The sequence below is a fragment of the Mobula hypostoma genome, chromosome 1 (assembly GCF_963921235.1).
Source record: "Mobula hypostoma chromosome 1, sMobHyp1.1, whole genome shotgun sequence".
Classification (NCBI taxonomy): domain Eukaryota; kingdom Metazoa; phylum Chordata; class Chondrichthyes; order Myliobatiformes; family Myliobatidae; genus Mobula; species Mobula hypostoma.
The window spans coordinates 164,410,718-164,431,069 of NC_086097.1; the positions used below are offsets into that span (position 1 = coordinate 164,410,718).

A 20,352-nucleotide genomic window follows, 5' to 3' on the forward strand; every position below is an offset into this window, starting at 1 on the left:
AATAGCTAGATAACAGAACATCAGAACCAGATGTGACATTATTGAAAAATCTGTTGTATAATCAAAACATACTACCTGTAAGATAGTGGCAGGAGATTCAATTTTGCGCTATCTTAAAAGTTCAAATGGATTCAGGAAAACACACACTAAAGTCAATAAAATTGGTATTTCTGAAAGGATGCAAGAGAATTGTTGATCAACCATAATCTTCCAGGATGCGTTATAAAATAATACAGAGGCAGGTGCAAGAAATATTTACACAGGCAATACAAAACCTGAACGGAAATGCATATCAATAGAGACTGAACGGGCTGTACTTTGTTTTGAAAAGGAAAGGCTGTAGAGTGGCCTGATAGAGATCTTTATGCTTAAGTAAGGTTATGATAAGGTAGACTCAAAAAAACTTGTAGTAGATATCTGATTGATCATAAATATATACCTTGACATTTATTAAATAATTTCGAGGCAACACCCTTATCCAGAGAATGGCCTAAACATAGAAAATTTATGACAAGGAATATTCAACATGAATAGCATAGTGGCAGTTCTGAGGCCCAGATAAAAATATGATGAAGAAATAATTGAAAAGATATTCTGTGGAGAGCAAAAGAGGGAGACTCCACTGATTATAAATCTGCGATACCTATATGGCCTATTTCTGTAATAGAAACATAGAAACCTACAGCACAATACAGACCCTTCGGCCCATAGTGCTGTACCGTACATGTACTTACTTTAGAAACTGCACAATTTTTAAAACGGTAATTTCAAATGGAGTTGGATAAATGTTTGAAAGAGAAGGAAACGTAGGGAGCCATGGGGAATGAACAGGGAAGAAGGCTGTAATGGATAAAGATATGGCTTCTACCGAGTAGGTCAAATACATTCCTTCAGTACCAGTTAGTTGATGCCATGAATCTTTGGAAAAGTTCTTGGTGGACTTCTGAAATGTTCTGGATTTCACTGATGGTTTAGAAACTAGAATTAGGCCTAGTAAATGGACCTGATGTTGATTTTCAATATAATATCACTGAAAAACAGAACAAGTTTAAGAAGCTGAAAGCACACTTTTCTTATGCATTTGCAACGCATACTAGTCTCTACCCACAGTGCTCGACATTGTCCACAGTAATTTGGCCTGCCACCACTAATGCTGGGTAGAATTCCTTTGCTTCAGAGCTTGTATATGAAATGTAGTAGCAGTAAGCAGCAGTAACTCTGAGCTTTCAGTGACATCGCTGAGAGAAACTGATAGCTAGTTACCTTTATTCGGGCTGAGTCCTGATATGGAGTTTTGATCAACAGGTCTGTCCCCTCCCACCTCCCCCCCACCCCACCCACCACACCCATAACAGACATTGCTCAGCCTACTGAGTCTCTCCAGGAAGTTGTTTGCTGCTTGGGATTCCAATGTCTGCAGTCTCTTCTGCCACCGTCTGAATCCTTCAGTACCTTGCCTATTCAAGTGCCCATATAATTGTCTCCTAGACATTGTGATTACATTGATTCCACCACTTTCTCACCACAGTGGTGCAACCAATGGTGCCACAGTCCCACAATGCCAGTGACCTGTGTACAATCCTGATGCTAGCAGTATGGAGTTTAGATTAGATTAGATTATGAGGACACTGAGTCCTCGTTTATTGACATTTTGAAATGCATGCATTAAAAGATGATACAGCGTTCCTCCAGAATGATATCACAAGAAAACACAGGACAAACCAAGACTAAAACTGACAAAACCACATAATTATAACATATAGTTACAAGAGTGCAAAGCAATACCGTAATTTGATAAAGAGCAGACCATGGGCATGGTAAAAAAAAGTCTCAAAGTCCCGAGAGACTCATCATCTCACACAGACAGTAGAAGGGAGAAACTCTCCCTGCCATGAACCTCCAAGCACTGCAAACTTGCCGATGCAGCACCATCGGAAGCACCTGACTGCAGCGGACTCTGAGTCCATCCGAAAACTTCGAGCCTCCGACCAGCCCCTTCGACACCGACCACCGAGCACCATCTCTGCTGAGCGCTTCGACCCCGCACCGGCCGCCGAGCAACAAGCAAAGCTGAGGACTCGGGGCCTTCTCCTCCGGAGATTCTGGACCACACAGTAGCAGCAGCAGCGAACAGGAATTTCAGAAGTTTCACCAGATGTTTCTCCATGCTCTCACGTCCGTCTCCATCAAATCAGGATTGTGCACGGCACCCTACTTGACAAATAACAGATATTCATCACCGGAGTGGCCGCTGCGTGCTGCATTGCACCGCCATCTTCCTTCTTCCTAAGTTTTTTCCTGTGACTGCTTGGGTTTCCTCCAAATGCTCCAGTTTCCTCCCTCATCCCAAAAACATGTCTAATTGGCCACTGAAATTTTCCATAGTGTGTAAGTGAGTGGTAGAGTTTGGGGAGAGTTGATGGGAATATGGAGAGAACAAAAATATGGGATTAGTGTATATTGGTGGTTCATGGTCAGTGCCGACTCTATGAGCTAAAGAGTCCAGAGACTCTATGACTTTATGATTTGACAACGCATTCCAGGAGTAAGTTTCTGTTTAAAAAATGTCCTCATCAGATCCCTTTTAAATCAATTCTCTTACCTTAAACATACGGTCTCTTGTTCTATGTATTTTTTTTGTGTGTGACTGTATTTTACTGATATGTATGCTTGCTCTCTTATATTTGCTTCCTATTTTTTATGTGCTATGTGTGTCTTCTGCTGTGTATGACTGCTGGTACTGTGGTTTGGAGCTCAGACCCAGAGTAACGATGTCTGTATTCATGTAAGGTATGAAATTAAAACTGAACTTGTTTTTGATAGCCGTATCATGGGAAAAGGATTCAATTCACTCTATGTATGCCTCTTTGTGATGAAGATGTTTCAACAGTGCTTCTTGAAAGGAAGCACTTGGATCAAAAGCATTACCCAAAGATATTTGTTTATCGGTATATATGTTTATTTATTGTATCATGATTCACATGTTTGTTTCTGTTCCTGTCTTTGTACCACACACCCCTTCCCCTGATGTTTGCAGTTTCCTTGCTTTGTTCTATTTATGTTTACAGTGTTCAATTTAGCAGGCTTCCTACTGTTAGATCCAAAGAATAAAAATATCTCAACTCTTACAGCTGAATGTGCATTAAACCTTTTCCTGAGCACCCCCATCTCCTAATTACCGATCTCATTTCCCTAGGGTTACAGATTTACACAAGCACACTGTTCTTTGGAGCAAAATGCCATCTCTTCACTAGTTACTTGTTTGATCAACTGGCTACTTTAAAAGGAGGTTTGCTATGCAAAACAACTGCTGTATTAAATTTATCCCAAATTCAATGAAGACTTAATTAAAAATTTCCTTTTCTGACTGCACTGCAAATGAGGTTGCTTTCTTGTCCTCTTAATTGTCTGAAGCTAGAGAGGTGTGTGAAGCACTCTATTCCAAATTTGTAGGATTCTTGGCTGGGTTTATAATTCAAATAGAATGCACTTAAGATGAGGGACGAAAGGTCAAAGATGTGTTGGTCAAGATTTTTACACAGAGGGTGTGGAATGTAGGTGGCAGTGGAATGTGCTGCCAGAGGTGTTAGGTGGAGGCAAATACAGCAGAGGTTCAAATGTTCGGAGACAGGCACACAAACACATAAAGAATGGTGAGATTATGGACTTGTGTAGGCAGAAAGGATTAGTTTTGTTAGGATTTTAATTACTAGTTTAATTAGTTCAGTGCTACATTGTGGACGGAAGGCCCTGTCCCTGTGCTTCATTGCTCTATGTTCATTCCTACGCCTTGTTCTCCAGTGTAGGAAACAATAGTAGGCAGCCTACTCCTTAAATATTCATTGTATCTCAATGCTAAGATTTCTGCAAGTTGAAATTGAGCATCATTAGCCATATAAGCATCAAAACCTGTGCTGAAATTTAACGCTGATCCTAAATTATATCCAGTGTTGAATCATAAACCCAGCCAAGAATCCTACACGTTTTGAAATAGAGTCCATCACACACCCCCCTACTGATTTTCACAGTCTTACTGAATTAAAGTGTGTATGCTTGGTTCTTTTTTCCCCCAAAAAGGCTTGTTATTCCATTTGACAGACTGCAGCTGCGAAGGCAATGCATTTCAGAACAAGAAGGGTAAACCTACAGTGGAGTTCAAGTGGAATGCACAGTTGGAGCTAATATGGCAGTAGCTTAATCTATTGTAAAGCCATCAATAACTTGATCTATTGCTGGATTCAAACATTAAGAAATAAACAATCTAAAAAAAAAATCAGAACTAATTATGATGTATTTTTTTCCAGATAGCAAAGAAATCAGGGTAATTGTTCACTCTGTTGTTCAAATAGGGTTGCTGACGGTGAGCATTAGGTATAGATAAATCATTTAGTCCACTGAATGCTCTTCATAGATATTTGTTACAGTAGTGATCCACAGTGTACTGAACTGAGACAGATATTGCAACTAAATATATGGGAGTGGTTATAGACAATGACTATTTGGCTTATTGCCAAGAATGCCACTTGGCTTACAACTACTCCCACACACAAATAATGCCTTACATACAATAGACAGTTTATTATAAAACCATAGACGTTAACTTTCATGTGAGCTGCTCAGCATGGATGATGATGTTGAGCCTTTCGTATGGTATTATAATCTAAAATCATTTGTGGAGTACAATCCTCAATGCTAAATAACATACTCCAACTGTGATCTTACAAATGTTTGAACCCAATTCAACATGAAATAATTTGTTGTTTTCGTTGTAAAGGCAAGCATCTAATGGCAGACCAGTTTAGAACTTAGAACATAGAACAGTTCTGCGCAGTACAGGCCCTTTGGCCCATGATGTTGTGCCAACCTTTTAACATACTCCATGATCAAGCTAACCATTTCCCCTTCATGGCCCTTAACCTTCAATATTTTCTTTTCATTCATGTACCTATCTAAGACTTTCTTAAGCATCCCTAATACATCAGCCTCCAGCAGTACACTTCAGGCTCTGTCTGTCTGTCTGTCTAGGTCCAATGCAGACATTGGTGACTTGGTGACCATGGTTTTCCATACAGATCTATCCCTTCGTTTTTCTGGATGACTTCCATTTCCTCGATGTGTAGCCACCTGGCTATGCTTTTGATGTACATAAGCCGAGGTCTTCCTCTAGGTTTTCTCCCCTCAATCTTTCCAGAGAGTATGAGTTTTTCTAGCTCATCTTTCCGCATGATGTGTCCCAGGAATCTGAGTTGTCTTTCTCTTATTGTTGGTATGAGTGATCGAACTGCTTGGGCTCTTCTGAGAACTTCTTCATTTGATATGTGTGTGGTCCATGATATTTTTAACATTCTCCTGTAGAACCATAATTCAGCTGCTTCTAGTCTCTTTTCCATTGCTGGGGAAATGGTCCAACGTTCACTTCCATAAGTCAGGATAGAATAATTGTAGCACTGTGGTATTCTGTTTTTAGTGTACGTGCTCATCTTTCTGTTTGTTCAGGCTCTGGACCACGCTGTATATAAAAAAAAACTATCTTGAACATCTCCCTTATACTTTCCTCCACTCATCTTAAAAGGATGTCATCTGGTATTAGCAATTGCCACCCTTGGAAAAAGATGCTGGCTGCCAATTCTATCTTATACTTTCATACATCTCTATCAAGTCAACTCTCTTTCTCCTCTTTAAAGAGAAAAACCCCAGCTCAATAGGTACATTTAATGTCAGAGAAATGTATACAATATACATCCTGAAATTCTTCTTCTTTGCAAACATCCACAAAAACAGAGGAGTGCCCCAAAGAATGAATGCCAGTTAAATGTTAGAACCCCAAAATACCCCTCCAGCTCCCCCCCACACACGTAAGCAGCAGCAAAGCAACGACCCCCCCCCCCCCTTTCCCCCAGCTTTTTCAGTCTTTCCTTATAAGAGATGTTCTCCAATGCAGGCAGCATCCTGATAAATGTTCTCTGTAGCTTCCCTGAAGTGTCCACATCCTTCCTGTAGTGCAATCAGAATTGAACATAATATTCTAAGTATGCTATAACCAGAGTTTTATAGAGCTGCAACCCATAAGGAATTACAAATAAAAGAGAAACCGCTGGAATTTTTTAAAAAGCACTTGCTGGAAATTCTCCTTCTCAACTTTTCTGCAACCTAGATTAACTTGCTTTCTCTCACAGTCTTGATGAAGGGACTTCAAACTGAAACATTAACTGTTCCTCTTTCGACAGATGCTGCCAACCTTCTGAGTTTTTTTTAACATTTTCTGTTTTTATTTCAGATTTCCCGAATGTGCAAGTCTTTCTCTTAGGTTTTCATGAGGAATTCAAAATTTCATGAGGGATTTCTTTTTACACTGCAAGTAGTCAGGGTCTAAAATGCGGAGTGAAGGACAGCAATGTACATATATCCAAGGATTGTATTCAGAAGGGAGTTGGGTGAGTATTCGAAAGGAATGAACTTTCAGAGTTAAGGGAAAGGGTGGAAAGGTAACATGGCTGAATTTCACTTTTCAGAGCTGGAATGTTTTCCATAGCTTAAACAGATGAATATGTTGTTAACAATTGAGTAATTTTGTAGTAACCCTTGAGCTGAGTAGCTTGCTAAGCTATTCCAAGGAGACAGTTAAGAGTTGACCATATTGGTGAACTTCAAAGTTCTAAGTAAATTTGTTATCAAAGTACTGTATGAAAACCATATACATCCTTGAGATTCTTCTTCTTGCAGCTTGGTGTCACATATAAAAACAGACTGGGTAATGAAAATCAGATATCCTTTGATGAAAACATTTACAAACCAGGTGGGTTTTTACAATTCATTTCTATAGTCACCAAGGCTGGGGTGGGGAAAAATACTGAGTTTACTGAATATATTTTCACAGCTTCTACAGTGGGATTTGAAGTCATGTCATTGGATTATTATTGCAGACCTCTGAATTACAATTTTCCAAAACGTAGCCACTGTTCCAATGCACCACAGGTAACTAGTGTGCATGATATGAGCTACCATTTTATGTTTCTGTTTGTCTTCACTCCCACTTCTAATGATCAATGTTTCTGAGCTACAGATTATATTATTCCTGTTTGCTATTTATAGCCATAATCTGTTAAGAATGAAGAATTTTATAGATGTTGATATTATGTTTTATGTATTGGTTTAAAAGAAAGATGTAAATGCTTTGCACCAAATTCCTTTGTTTGTTTTTATAACAATCTCATTAATTTTGACAATGATTTCCAATCCTGAAAGGAAAGGTGAGAGCCTATGGTTTATTCTTGTTCTAAAGTTGTAAAGCAGCTGTTGTAGATTAATTTGTTTTGCTTTTACATTACCTTTTAAACAGTGATTTTATTGCTGCCTATATTATTCACATTCCATTATCTTCCCTTTCCATTCCAGCCAATGAATAAGATCATCATACACAAGAACAGAATTACATCATTGGGCCTATTGTGTCTGCTCTGCTGTTTCATTCTGGCTGATCCATTACCCTCCCAACCCTATTCTCCTGCCTTCTCCCCATAACCTTTCACGCCCTGGCTAATCAAGAATCTATCAACCTCCACCTTAATTACACCCTCTGATCTGGCTTCCACAGCCACTCGTGGCATCAAATTCCACAGATTCACCACCCTCTGGCTGAAGAAATTCCTCCATATCTCTGAACTAAATGGACATACCTCTATTTTGAGGCTGCGTCCTTTGACCCTAGACTTCCACCCTAAAGGAAATATCTTCTTTACATCAGCTTTATCTAGGCCTTCCAACATTCAATAGCTTTCAATGAGATCCCCCCTCATTCTTCTAAATTCCAGTGAGTACAGGCCCAGGGCAATCAACCACTGATCATATGATAAGCCTTTCAATCCTGGAATCATTTTTGTGAATGTTCTTTAAACCCTTTTCAAAGTCAGCACATCCTTTATGAGATAAGGGGCCTAAAACTGCTCACAATACCCCAAGTGGTGCCTTATCGGTGCCTTATAAAGTCTCAGCATTACATCCTTGCTTTTATATTCTACTCCACTTGAAATGAATACCAACATTGCATTTGTTTCTTTCACCACTGATTCAACCTGCAAGTTAGCCTTTAGGGAATCCTGGACTAGGAATCCAAAATCCATTCGGATTTCTGAATTTCCTCCTTGTTTAGAAATAGTATATGCTTTTATTCCTTCTACCAAAGTGCATGACTATCTCAGTATCTCAGAAACGGCTGATTTCCTGATATTTTCATGCACATGAGTCTCTAGAGTTTACAAGAATGGTGCAAAAAAAACCCAATAAAAAACAGCTAGTGAGAGGCAGCTCTGTGGGCAAAAATGCCCTATTAATGAGAGAGTTCAGAGGAGAATGGCCAGACTGGATCAAGCTGACAGGAAGGTGACAGTAACTCAAATAACCACACCTTACAACAGTGGTGTGCAAAAGAGCAATTCTGAACACCCAGCACATCGAAACTTGAAGTGGATAAGCTCCAGCAGCAGTAGTCCATTCTGCGTGCTACAGTTCCCTTACAGACGTTGAAATGTGCGAAGGGGGAGAAAGATTTCAAAAGAAGCAAGTGGGGGCAGTCTGGACATTCTGTGTGCCATAGTTCCCTTAGAGACATTGGAACATGAGTTGCAGGAGACAAGAAGACACTGGGGCAGTTATGACATTCTATGTACCAAAGTTCCACTGGAGACATTGGAGATGAGACAGACCAGTATCCTTGTGGGCAGATTTGCTAGAGCTGTTGGGGAGGGTTTAAACTAATTGGACAGGAGGATGGGAACTGGAGTGATAGGGCTGAGGATAAGGAAGTTGGTATACAAGTAGATGCAGTGTGTAGAGAAACTGTGAGGAAGGAGAGGCAAATGTTAGTGCAAAATTGCAGTCAGAGGGATGAGTCAAAGTGCAACATGGGAGCAAAATCGAAAAGGGTTGTCATGACACTCTGCAGTTTGAGAGGGAGAAACTAAACTCAGATATATTGGTATTACTGAGGAGTAAAAGGAATTACTAAGGCATGAGAGTAACTGGCTGAAGTTGATTGGAAGATCACACTAGCAGGGATGACAGCAGAACAGCAACAGCTGAAATTTATGGGAGCAACTCAGAAGGCACAGGATAGATACATCCCAAAACTAACCGGAGCATAACACTACCATGGCTGACAAGGGAAGTCATGGACGGCATAAAAGCTAAAGAGAGAGCATATAATATAGCAAAAATTAATAGGAATTTGGAGGATTGGGAGGCTTTTTAACAACCAACAGAAGGCATCAAAGAAAGCCATAAGGAGAGAAAACACAAAATATGAAGGTAAGCTAGCCAATAATATAAAAGATGATACCAAAGGTTTTTTCAGGTATATGAGGTGTAAAAGAAAGGTGAGAGTGGATATCAGACCATTGGAAAATGATGCTGGAGAGATAGCAATGGGGTACAAAGAAATGGCAGATAAACTTAAGTATTTTGTGTTAGTCTTCTCTGCGAAGACTCTAGCAGCATGCCAGAAATTCAAGAGTGTCAGGGAGCAGAAGTGAGTCTAAGGAGAAGGTGCTTCAGAAGCTGAAAGGTCTGAAGGTAGATAAGTCACCTGGATCAGATGGACTACTCCCCAGGGTTCTGAAAGAGGTAACTGAAGAGATTGTGGAGATACTTGAAGTAATGATCTTTCAAGAATCACTAGATGTTCCAACTTTCAAATCCCTTACTCACTCTTCCTTCAGTTAGTCCTGACAAAAGGTCTCGGCCTGAAACGTCGACTGCACCTCTTCCTATAGATGCTGCTTGGCCTGCTGCGTTCACCAGCAACTTTGATGTATGTTACTAGATTTTGGAATGTTTCTGGAGGACTAGAAAATGGCAAATGTCACTCCACTCTTTAGGAAGGGAGAGATACAGAAGAAAGGAAATTATAGGCCAGTTAGTCTGACTTTAGTGTTTGGGAAGATATTGGAGTCTATTATTAAGTTTGAGGTTTCAGGGTACTTGGAGGTACATGTTAAAATAGGCCAGTCAATATGGTTTCCTTAAGGGGAAATCTTGCCTGACAAATCTGTTGTAATTCTTTGAAGGAATAGCAAGCAATATAGACAACAAGACACAATGGAAGTTGTGTACTTGGACTTTCAGAACACCTTAGACAAGGTGCTGCACATGAAACGACTTAACAAGATAAGAACAAGATAAGAGCCGTGTAATTGCAGGAAAGATATTACGAGGGGTGATTGATAAGTTCGTGGCCTAATGTAGAAGAAGTCAATTTTAGAAAACCTAGCACATTCATTTTTCAACATAGTCCCCTCCTACATGTACACACTTAGTCCAGCGGTCGTGGAGCATACGGATCCCTTCTTTGTAGAAGTGGTCCACAGCAGGGGTGATTGATAAGTTCGTGGCCTAAGGTAGAAGGAGATGAATTATACAGCTCTCATTACATGAGCGTGCAGTTCAACTCTTTGAGTGAAAATGCAGAAAGTTTGAAGTTTCTCCTCACCTCCTTCTACTTTAAGCCACGAACTTATCAATCACCCCTGCTGTGGACCACTTCTGGAGGTCCAAGACACTGACTTTAACAAAGAAGGGATCCGTATGCTCCACAACTGCTGGATTAAGTGTGTAAATGTAGGAAAAATAAATGTGCTAGGCTTTCTAAAATTGACTCCTTCTACCTTAGGCCACAAACTTATCAATCACCCCCCATAGAATGGATAGAAGATTGGCTGACTGGCAGGAGTCAAAGAGGAAGAATAAAGGGGGCCTTTCTTGGTTAGTTGCTGTTCACTAGTGATGTTCCGCAAGGGTTGGTGTTGGGACCATTTTTCTTCACATTATATGTCAATGATTTGGATGACAGAATTGATGGTTTGTGGGCAAGCTTTTCAGTTGATACTAAGACAGGTAGAGGGCAGGTAATATTGAGAAAGCAAAGAGTGTGCAGAAGAACTTAGACAATTATGAGAATGGGCAAAAAAGTGGCAGATGGAATATAGTGTAGGAAAGTATATGGTCATGCACTTTAGTAGAAGGAATAAAGGCATAAACAATTTCCAAAAGAAAGAAGTTAAGATTGGAGTCTAGCTTCATTTTTATTTTAACCAAGGCACACACGTACCACCTGATGCATAATGACGTATGCCATTTACATACTTTTATATATAACCTGCAATTAATTATTTAAACAACCAAACAATGCTTAATCAAATATTATAGTTACAATATTACTCAAATACAGCCGAAATATTAAATGTATAATACTTCTTCCTGCTTAGTTATAAACTCCAACTAAATACAGAATTTGTATCAGCTGTATACACAGTATACTATATAATACAACTACTATACAGACAACCACAATATAGAAAATTTTAAATTGCCCCACTCAGGCCCAAAGATTTAATCACTGTGGAGGATTTCATACTCTTGTGGGATAACACCGTTTCTGACAAGGGAGGACATTCTGCTTGGCAGGTGAGACATGTGGCTATGAAAACAGTCTCAGGTTCTGGGGTCTCCTCTGTGGTGGGTTGTAGGAGTTGACTCTGAAATTGCAAAAAGAAGTTCTGACTTCTCTGAGATATACTTCAATCCTTGCTTTTCTCCCAGTCCTGGCTTCTTTCTCTCTCTTTATCCAACTTTTTTTCTTTATCAAATTCTTTCCCTCTTACATGTCTTTCTCTTTCTTGCTCATGTTCTTTCTCTCTATCAGCACTCTCCTTTTCTACTTGTTGTCTTTCTTTTTCTCACCTTCCTTTTTCTTCTTTGAGTTACTTGTGAGCATCCCTGAGTTTACTAATTTCAACAGAAATTATGTCTCATTTATCCTCTTCCATTTCCATAGCACTTACAGTATGCCATCCTCCTCTTGCTTTTCCTTTTGATCTGGATGTGCATCTTGATCTAGGGAACGTGCATTCAGCTCACTGAAGTATTCTCTTAATAATCCTTCTAATGCTTCTTTTACATTCTGATCTCTCCTCCTGGTTTCCTCATCCACAACATCATCTGGCAAATCCTCTGTTTTCGTATCTCCATTCATCCGTTCTTTTTCACCTTCCATTCATCTAGCTGGGCCTTGGCCTTTACATCTACCTTTACAAGTTGCTTTATGTCTTTCATTAATCTTAGTACATGCAGAGTTGATACTGGTTCTTAAAATATAGCCACATTTCCAAGTAACTGCCTGATTAACATATCAGAAACTTAGTCAGATATGTTGCCTACAAAAATTGCTGTAGGCAGACCACTGCTTTCATGACTTTCATGTTTCCTCTGAACTGCATGGTCCTTCCTTGATGCAGTATGCTTTCCAACCAGAGGCACAGGGGTTGGCACAAACACCTATTTGTCCACTGTTGGGCAACAGTTCATGACGGTTGGTATGGGAACAGTTCTGGCATTATCCAGTACTTTTCTTAATTCACTTTCTGTTGGTTTTGTTACAGGGAATGTAGCATGCAAATTCTGGATGGATCTCCAAACAAGTTGTAATTGTCTCAGGCAATCATGCCCCACAATGCTAGTCCTTCTATTTTTACCACATACAATCTCAATGTGGCTTGTTGGTTGTTGTATTTCACTGTTATGGCTGTCATTTCCACAGGAGTTATCTTTGCTCCAGTATAAGTTCTTGGTTGGATATCTGCAGGTTTCAGTTTAGTATCTTTCAAATGTCATTCAAATTCATTTTGTGGAATGACTGAAACAGCTGAGCCAGTGTCCAATTCCATTTTAATTAATTTGCTGTTCATTTCTGGTGAAATTATTGCTTGTCTACTGGAAGATTTCACATTGTAAATCTCAAAGCTATTCAGTTCTGTGACATTTTCATTATTATCATATTTTTCATCAACAGCATACAGATTAGTGCTTTTTTTAAAACTGCAACTTGACTTTTTATCTTTGTACTTCCCCGTGCAGATCATTTATTTTTGACTGCCTGATATGCTCTTTGTATGTGTCTTTGTATCTGTCTTTTCCATTAACACAGCTATTTCAACTGCTCCTTTGAGTTGTGCTTCAGTTAGAAGCCATTTTTGAATGATTTCCTGTGAGGTTCCACAAATGAAATGACCTCTCAGAGCATCATTAAGCACATCTCTGAACTGACAGTATTTGGACAATCTCTTCAATTTAGCCATGTAAGCTGAAATGGACTCCCCTTCCTTTTGATTCCACTTATGAAACATAAAGCACTCTGCAAACAGCAATATTTTTGGATCTAAATGGTCCTGCATTACTTTCACAATATCAGCAAAGCTCATTTCAGTTGGTTTGGTTAGAGCAGTCACATTTCTAAGTAAACTGGATGCCTTTAAATCCAATACACTCAGCAAACTGGCACTCATTTCTCATCGGCTATTTCATTTGCTTCAAAATACTGTTCCAACTGTTCAGTATACATGAACCAATTATCAGTTGTGTAATCGAATGTGTAGCCAGGGTTTCTGCTCTTTAGTACTCAAATGTTTATGAGCCCATGAATTTTTCTGTTTGCTACTTTTTTAAAATCAACATTCCCTGTCTGTTCCTGAAGAAGCAAATGCAATACTGTTTTCTTTTATTCGACCACTTCTCACTGCACTTCCTTTTAAACTCAAACATCTTGCTGCGATTCAACAAGTAAGTATCCATCTTGGGTTTGTTTAAAACTTTCTCATCACCATTGGTGTATTTTATAAATCTAAAACATAAAGGCTAATTGAAAGGAAAGCAAGGGAGCTGAGTATGGGAGTCTAACTTCATTTTTTTACTTTGAGTGAGTCGCACACGTACCATGTGGCAGCATAATGACGTATGTCATTTGCGTACTTTTACATATAACCAGCAATGAATCACTTTAAACAAAGAATGGTTAATCAAACAATATATTTACAATGTTACTCAAATACTACTGAAATATTGAATACACAACAGAATGCTCCTCTTGTGGTATGTGGGAAGGCAGGGAAATCTCTAGTGTCCCTGATGCAGCTTCTTTCAGTCATGTTAAAGAATTGGAGCCAGAGCTGGAGCTGGATGAACTCTACATCATTAGGGAGGCTGAAAGGGTTGACCAACAGGAGATGCGGGGGGTAGTTACTCCCAAGCCGCAGGACACAGGTAACTGTGTGACCGTTAGGAGGGGGAGGTGGGAAAAGGAGATAGGCAGCCAGTTCAGAGTACCCTTGTACCACTTTGGAGACTGCTTGGGGAGGATGACCGAGCAGGGTAAAGTCACAGCAGTCATGTCTCTGACACTGAGTCTGGTTCTGTGAGTCAGGAGGGAAGGGATGAGAAGAGGGTAGAAGAACAGACAGGACGAGATTTCCGAATGGTGTGTTGCCTCCCAGGTGCCAGGATCAGGGACATCTTGAACAACGTCCTCAGCATTCTTAAGTGGGCGGGTGAGGAACCAGAGGTGATGGTCCACATCAATACCAATGACATGGGTAAAAAGAGTGACAAAGTCCTGCAGAGTGAGTTGTGCTAAGTTAAAGGACAGGACCTCCGGGGGTTGTGATCCTAGGATTGCTACCCGTGCAATGTGCTGGTGAGGCTAGAAATAGAGAGATTAACATGTGGCTAAGGAATTGGTATGGAAGAGAGGGCTTCAGGTTTTTAGATCACTGGGCTCTCTTCCAGGAAATGTGGGACTTGTACGGACAAGATGCTTTGTACCTGAACTGGAGGTGGACTGATATCACTATGGGAAGCTTTGCTAATGTCACACGGAGAAGGATTAAACTAGATTTCCAAGGAGATGTGAACCAGTGCCAGAACAGTTAATGGAGTTGTTATAGGGAAAGATGGATCAGCATGTGGAATTATGACATTGTAGACATTAGTGAAACTTGGTTGTAGGGGTTGGGGTGAGGACTGGCAACTCAATATTTCAAGGTTCCAATGTCTTCGACATGATGGAGCAGGAGGGATTAAAGGGGGGAGGGGTGACATTACTCATAGTCAGGGAATTGTCAAGGCAGTGCTCAGACGTGACAGGCTGGAGAACTTATTTATGAGGCTAAATGGGTAGAACCGAGGAATAAGTATTCCTTTTTCCCTCTCTCATTCTATCTCCTTACCTGCCCATCACCTTTCACAGGTGCTCCTCCTCCTTCCCTTTCTTCCATAATTTTCTGTTCTCTCCGATCAGATTTCCCGCTTCTACAGCCCTTTACCTCTTTCATCAATCTACTTCACAGCTCTTTACTTTACTCCCTCCCCCTCCCAGTTTCACCTATCACCTACCACCTTGTACTTTCCTCCCCTCCCCCACCTTCTTTATCTGCCTTCTCCTCTTTCTTTCCAGTCCTGATGAAGGGTTTTGGCCCAAAACAGCGACTGCCCTCTTTTCCATAGATGCTGCCTGGCCTGCTGAGTTCCTCCAGCATTTTGTGTGTGTTATTAATAGAAAAAGATGACCATGTTAATGGGATTATAGACCACCCAACAGTCAGCAGGATTTACAGGAGCACATTTGTAGAGAGATCATAGACTGTTGCAAGAAACACAGGGTTGTGATAGTAGGTGATTTTAACTTCCCACAGATTGACTGGATCTCCCATACTGTAAAAGGGCTGGATGGGATAGAGTTTGTGAAATGTGTTCAGAAAAGTATTCTTAATCAATGCATAAAGGTCCCAACTAGAGAGTGTGATACTAGATCTCCTAGTATGGAATGAGACAAGACAGGTTTGAGTAGGGCAATGGTTCCCAGCCTGGTGTCCACAGACCCATCGGTATTGGTCCATGGCATAAAAAAGGTTGAGAACCCCAGGGGCTTGTATGGTGTGCCTCATGGGAGGTTCAATCACTTGGTATTCAGGAAAAAGTAATAAATGGTTTAGAAGAAGCCACAGAGTGATAGTAAATGGTTGGCTCTCTGACTGGAGGCCTGTGATTAGTTGGGTGTCGCAGGGATCGATGCTGGATCTATTGTTGTTAGTATCTATATCAATGATCTGGATGATATTGTAGTAAACTGGATCAGCAAACTACTGATAGCTCCAAGAGTAGGGGGTAGTGGACAACGAGGAAGGCTATTAATGCTTGTGGTAGGGTCCAGACCAGCTGGAAAAATGGGTTGAAAATTGTGGATGGAATTTAATGCAGACAAGTGTGAAATGTTTCACTTTGGGGAAAAAAAACGGGATAGGACTTGTATGGTGAGCGGTAGGTCATTGACTAATTTGGTAGAACAGAGGGATCTGAGAATATAGATCGATAATTCCTTGAAAATTGTGTCACACGTCAATAGGGTCATAAAGATAGTATTTGGCACATTGGCCTTCATAAATTCAAGTATTGAATACAAAATTTGGGATGTTATGTTGAAGTTGTATCAGATGTTGGTGAGGACTAATTTGGAGCATCGTGTGCAGTTTTGACCACCTACCTACAGGAAAAATGTCAATAAGATTGAAAGAGTGCAGGTAAAGTTTACAAGGATGTTTCCAGGAAATGAGGGCCTGAGTTATAAGGAAAGGTTGACTAGGTTAGAAATTTATTCTCTAGAGCATAGGATAATGAGGGGTATACAGTACACAATTATAAGGGGTATAGGTAGGGTAAATGCCAGCAGGCTTTGTCCAATGAGGTTGGGTGAGACTACTACTAGAGGTCATGAGTTAAGGATGAATAGTAAAATGTTTAAGGGGAACATGAGGGGAAACTTCTTCCCTCAGAGGATGGTGAGAGTGTGGAACGAGCTTCCGGTGAAACTGGTGGATGCAGGTTCGATTTCAATATTTAAGAGAAATTTAGATAGGCACACGGCTGAGAGGGGTGTGGAGGATGCAGGGCAATGGGACGAGGCAGATTAATAGTTTGACATGGACTGAATAAGACCATAAGACCATAAGACGTAGGAGCAGTATTAGGCCTTTTGATTCATTAAATATGCTCCACATTTCATCAGGACTGATCCATTTTCCCTCACAGTCCTAAACTTCTGCTTTCTCCCATATTTCTTCATACCCTGACTAATCAAGAATCTATCAACCTCTGCCTTAAAAATACCCAATGACTTGGCCTCCACAGAAACCTGCGGCAATGCTTTCCACAGGTTCTCCACCCTCTGGCTAAAGAAATTACTCATCTCTGTTCTGAATGGACATCCCTCTACTCTTAGGCAGTGTCCTCTGGTCTTAAGCTCCCTCACCATAGGAAGCATCCTCTCCGCATCTACTTGTCAGTACCTTCATTTGAACTCTGTCTTTTTGTATGTTTCCCCCAGCTGTCAGTCTGTGGTTTTGTATTGTCATGTGCTCCTGTCCCCGCTCCTGCTCTACTCCGGCCCCTGTAATACTGAGTACTCTATCTCTCATCTGTTTCTCATTATTACCTGTGTTGCTGCCACCTGTATCTCATTGTGCTCCACCTATCATCTGCCTCTCTGTTTATTGCTCAGTGTATTTCAGTCCTATGTTTTCAGCCGTTTGTTGCCAGATTGTGCCAGTGAGTTTTCCTGAGCCTTTCCAGCATTTGTATCTGTACTCTGTCTGTCTGTCTGTCTGTCTGTCTGTCTGTCGACTCTGCCTGTTTCCTGATTCTGGTTTTTGGATTTCTCTGGATGTTTTGATCTCTGCCTGAATTCTGACGCCGACTTTGTTTGCACCTCTGGATTTGTTACTCAATTAATATCACTGTGTGCACAGTACTGGGTCTGCAATTGGACCCCTGCTCTAGCACCCCGACAGTACAATCTGGCCGGAATGGATCTAGCAGACCCTGATCATCTGAGAGCTGCCCTGGAACAACAGGGTGTGATGCTGGGGAGACACCAGAACCAGCTGGACTCTGTGTTCAGGGCAGTGGAGTTGCTTTCTGCCAATGTAGCCAATCTTGTGGCCCAGACTCAGTCACTCCAGCTGTCCTAGAGCACCCATCAACATTCTGCAACAGCATCTTCTGCCCTGGCCTCCGCGTCGACTGGGTCTGCGATTGGATCCCTGCTCCAGAGTCCTGACACTACTCTATCAAGACCTTTCAGTATTCGATAGGTTTCAATGAGATCCCCCCCACCATTCTTCTGAATTCTAGTGAGTACAGGCCAAGAGCTACCAAACACTTCTCATATAATAAGCCTTTCAATCCCAGAATCATTTCCGTGAACCTCCTTTGAACCCTCTCCAATGTCAACACATCATTTCTTAGTTAAGAGGTCCAAAACTGTTCCAAATAATCACAGTGAGGCCTCACTGGCACATTATAAAGCCTTAATATTACATCCTTGTTTATATATTCTAATCCTCTCAAAATGATTACTAACATTGTATTTGCCTTCCTCAGCACTGACTCAACCTGCAAATTAATGCTTAAGGAATCCTACACAAGGACTCCCAAGTCCCTTTGCATCTCAGATTTCTGAATCATCTTTCCATTCAGAAAATAGTCTACATTTTTATTTCTTCTACCAAAGTGCATGACAATATACTTCCCAACCTGTATTCCATCTGCCACTTCTTTGCCCATTATCCTAATCTGTTTAAGTCCTTCTGTAGATTCTCAACTCCCTCAGTACTACCTGCCCTTTCACCTATCTTCATATTGTTTGCAAAATTGGTTAACAAAGCCATGAATTCCTTCATCCAAATCATTGATATATAACGTAAAAGGAAGCAGTCCCAACACTGCTGAAAACCACTAGTCACTGGCAGCCAACCAAAAAAGGCTCCCTTTATTCTTATTTTTTCCCTCCTGCCAATCAGCCACTGCTTTATTCCTGCTAGTATCTTTCCTGTAATACCATGGGCTCTTAACTTGCTAAGCAGCCTCATGCATGGCACCTTGCCGAATGTCTTCTGAAAATCCAAGTATACAACACCCCACGATTCTCCTTTGTCTGTCCTGCTTGTTATTTCTCCAAAGAATTCTCATAGACTTTTCAGGCAAGATTGTTCCATAAAGAAATCATGCTAACTTTGGCCTATTTTGTCATGTGCCTCCAAGTACTTTGAAACCACAACCTTAATAATCAACTCCAACATCTTCCCAACCACTGAGGTCAGAATAATTGGCCGGTAGTTTCCTTTCTTCTATTCCTCTCCGTCCTTGAAGAGTGGAGTAACATTTGTAATTTTCCAGTCCTCTGGAACCATGTCATAATCCATTGATTTGTGAAAGATTATTACTAATGCCTCTACAATCTCTTCAGCCACCTCTTTTAGAATGCTAGGGTGTAAACCATCTGGTCTAAGTGACTTATTCAGTTTCCCTAGCACCTTCTCCCTAGCAATGACAACTTCACACACATCTGCCCCCTGACATTCTCAAATTTCCAGCATACTGCTAGTGTTTTCCACAGTGAAAACTAGTGCAAAATACTTATTCAGTCTGTCTTCCAATTTCTTGTCCCCTATTACTACATCTCCAGTATTATTATCCAGCGGTTCAATATCTACTCTCACCTCTTTTTAAAATTTTATGTATCTGAAGATACTTTTGGTATCTCCGGTAATATTATTGCCTCGCTTACCTTCATATTCCATCTTTTCCTTCTTTACAACTTTTTAGTTACCTTCTATTGATTTTAAAAGATTCCCAATCCTCTCACTTCCCACTAATTTTGCTCTATTTTAAGCTCTCTCTTTGGCTTTTATGTTGGCTTTGACTTCTCTTGTCAACCACAGTTGCGTCATCCTGCCTTTAGAATACTTCTACTTTGGGATGAATCTATCCTGCATCTTCCAAATCACTCGCAGTAACTCCAGCCATTGGTGTTCCACCATCATCTTTTTTAGTGTTCTCTTCCAATCAATTCTGGCCACCTCTTCTCTCATACCTTTGTAATTCACTTTACTCCACTGTAATACTGATCTATCTGACTTAAGCTTCTCTTTCTCAAATTGCAGGATGAATTTGATCATATTATGATCATTGGCTCCTAAGTGTTCCTTTACCTTAAGCTCTCCAATCAATTCTGGTTCATTTTACAACACCCAATTCAGAAACCTAATCCCCTAGATGTGCCAAATAGGCCTTTTTCTGTGTGGTAGTACTCTATGACTTTGAGACCACGAACATGCACTCAATGGCCACATTATTAGGTTAGGAGTTACCTAATAAGGTGGCCATTGAGTGTATATTTGTCATCAACCTTGAGTCAAGGACTTAGGTCTTTGCCAATGCCATATAAATACAGCGCTGGAGTAAACACAGATCCTGCCCTCAATTTGGACAGAGGTTAACAAAATTCTATGCACTTATACTTGATGTTGAGCCTTAGAGCTTTCATATCACTACAATTGATGACCAGTTCACACATGGGTCCAAGGCTTACTTCTTAAAAATGAGTGCTACTAGCATCATCTCCCTCACAGGAAGAGGTTCACAGTCTGCAGTTGTGTGCTTGGATCGCAGGGATTCACCTCAGAGAGACATTAC

General features: G+C 40.6%; 1 pseudogene; it reads right to left on the minus strand.

The window, feature by feature from the left end:
* Window positions 1-11,570: 11,570 nt before the first annotated feature.
* Window positions 11,571-19,450, minus strand: LOC134347239 (RNA-binding protein 25-like; annotated as a pseudogene).
* Between the last annotated feature and the right edge of the window lie 902 nt (window positions 19,451-20,352).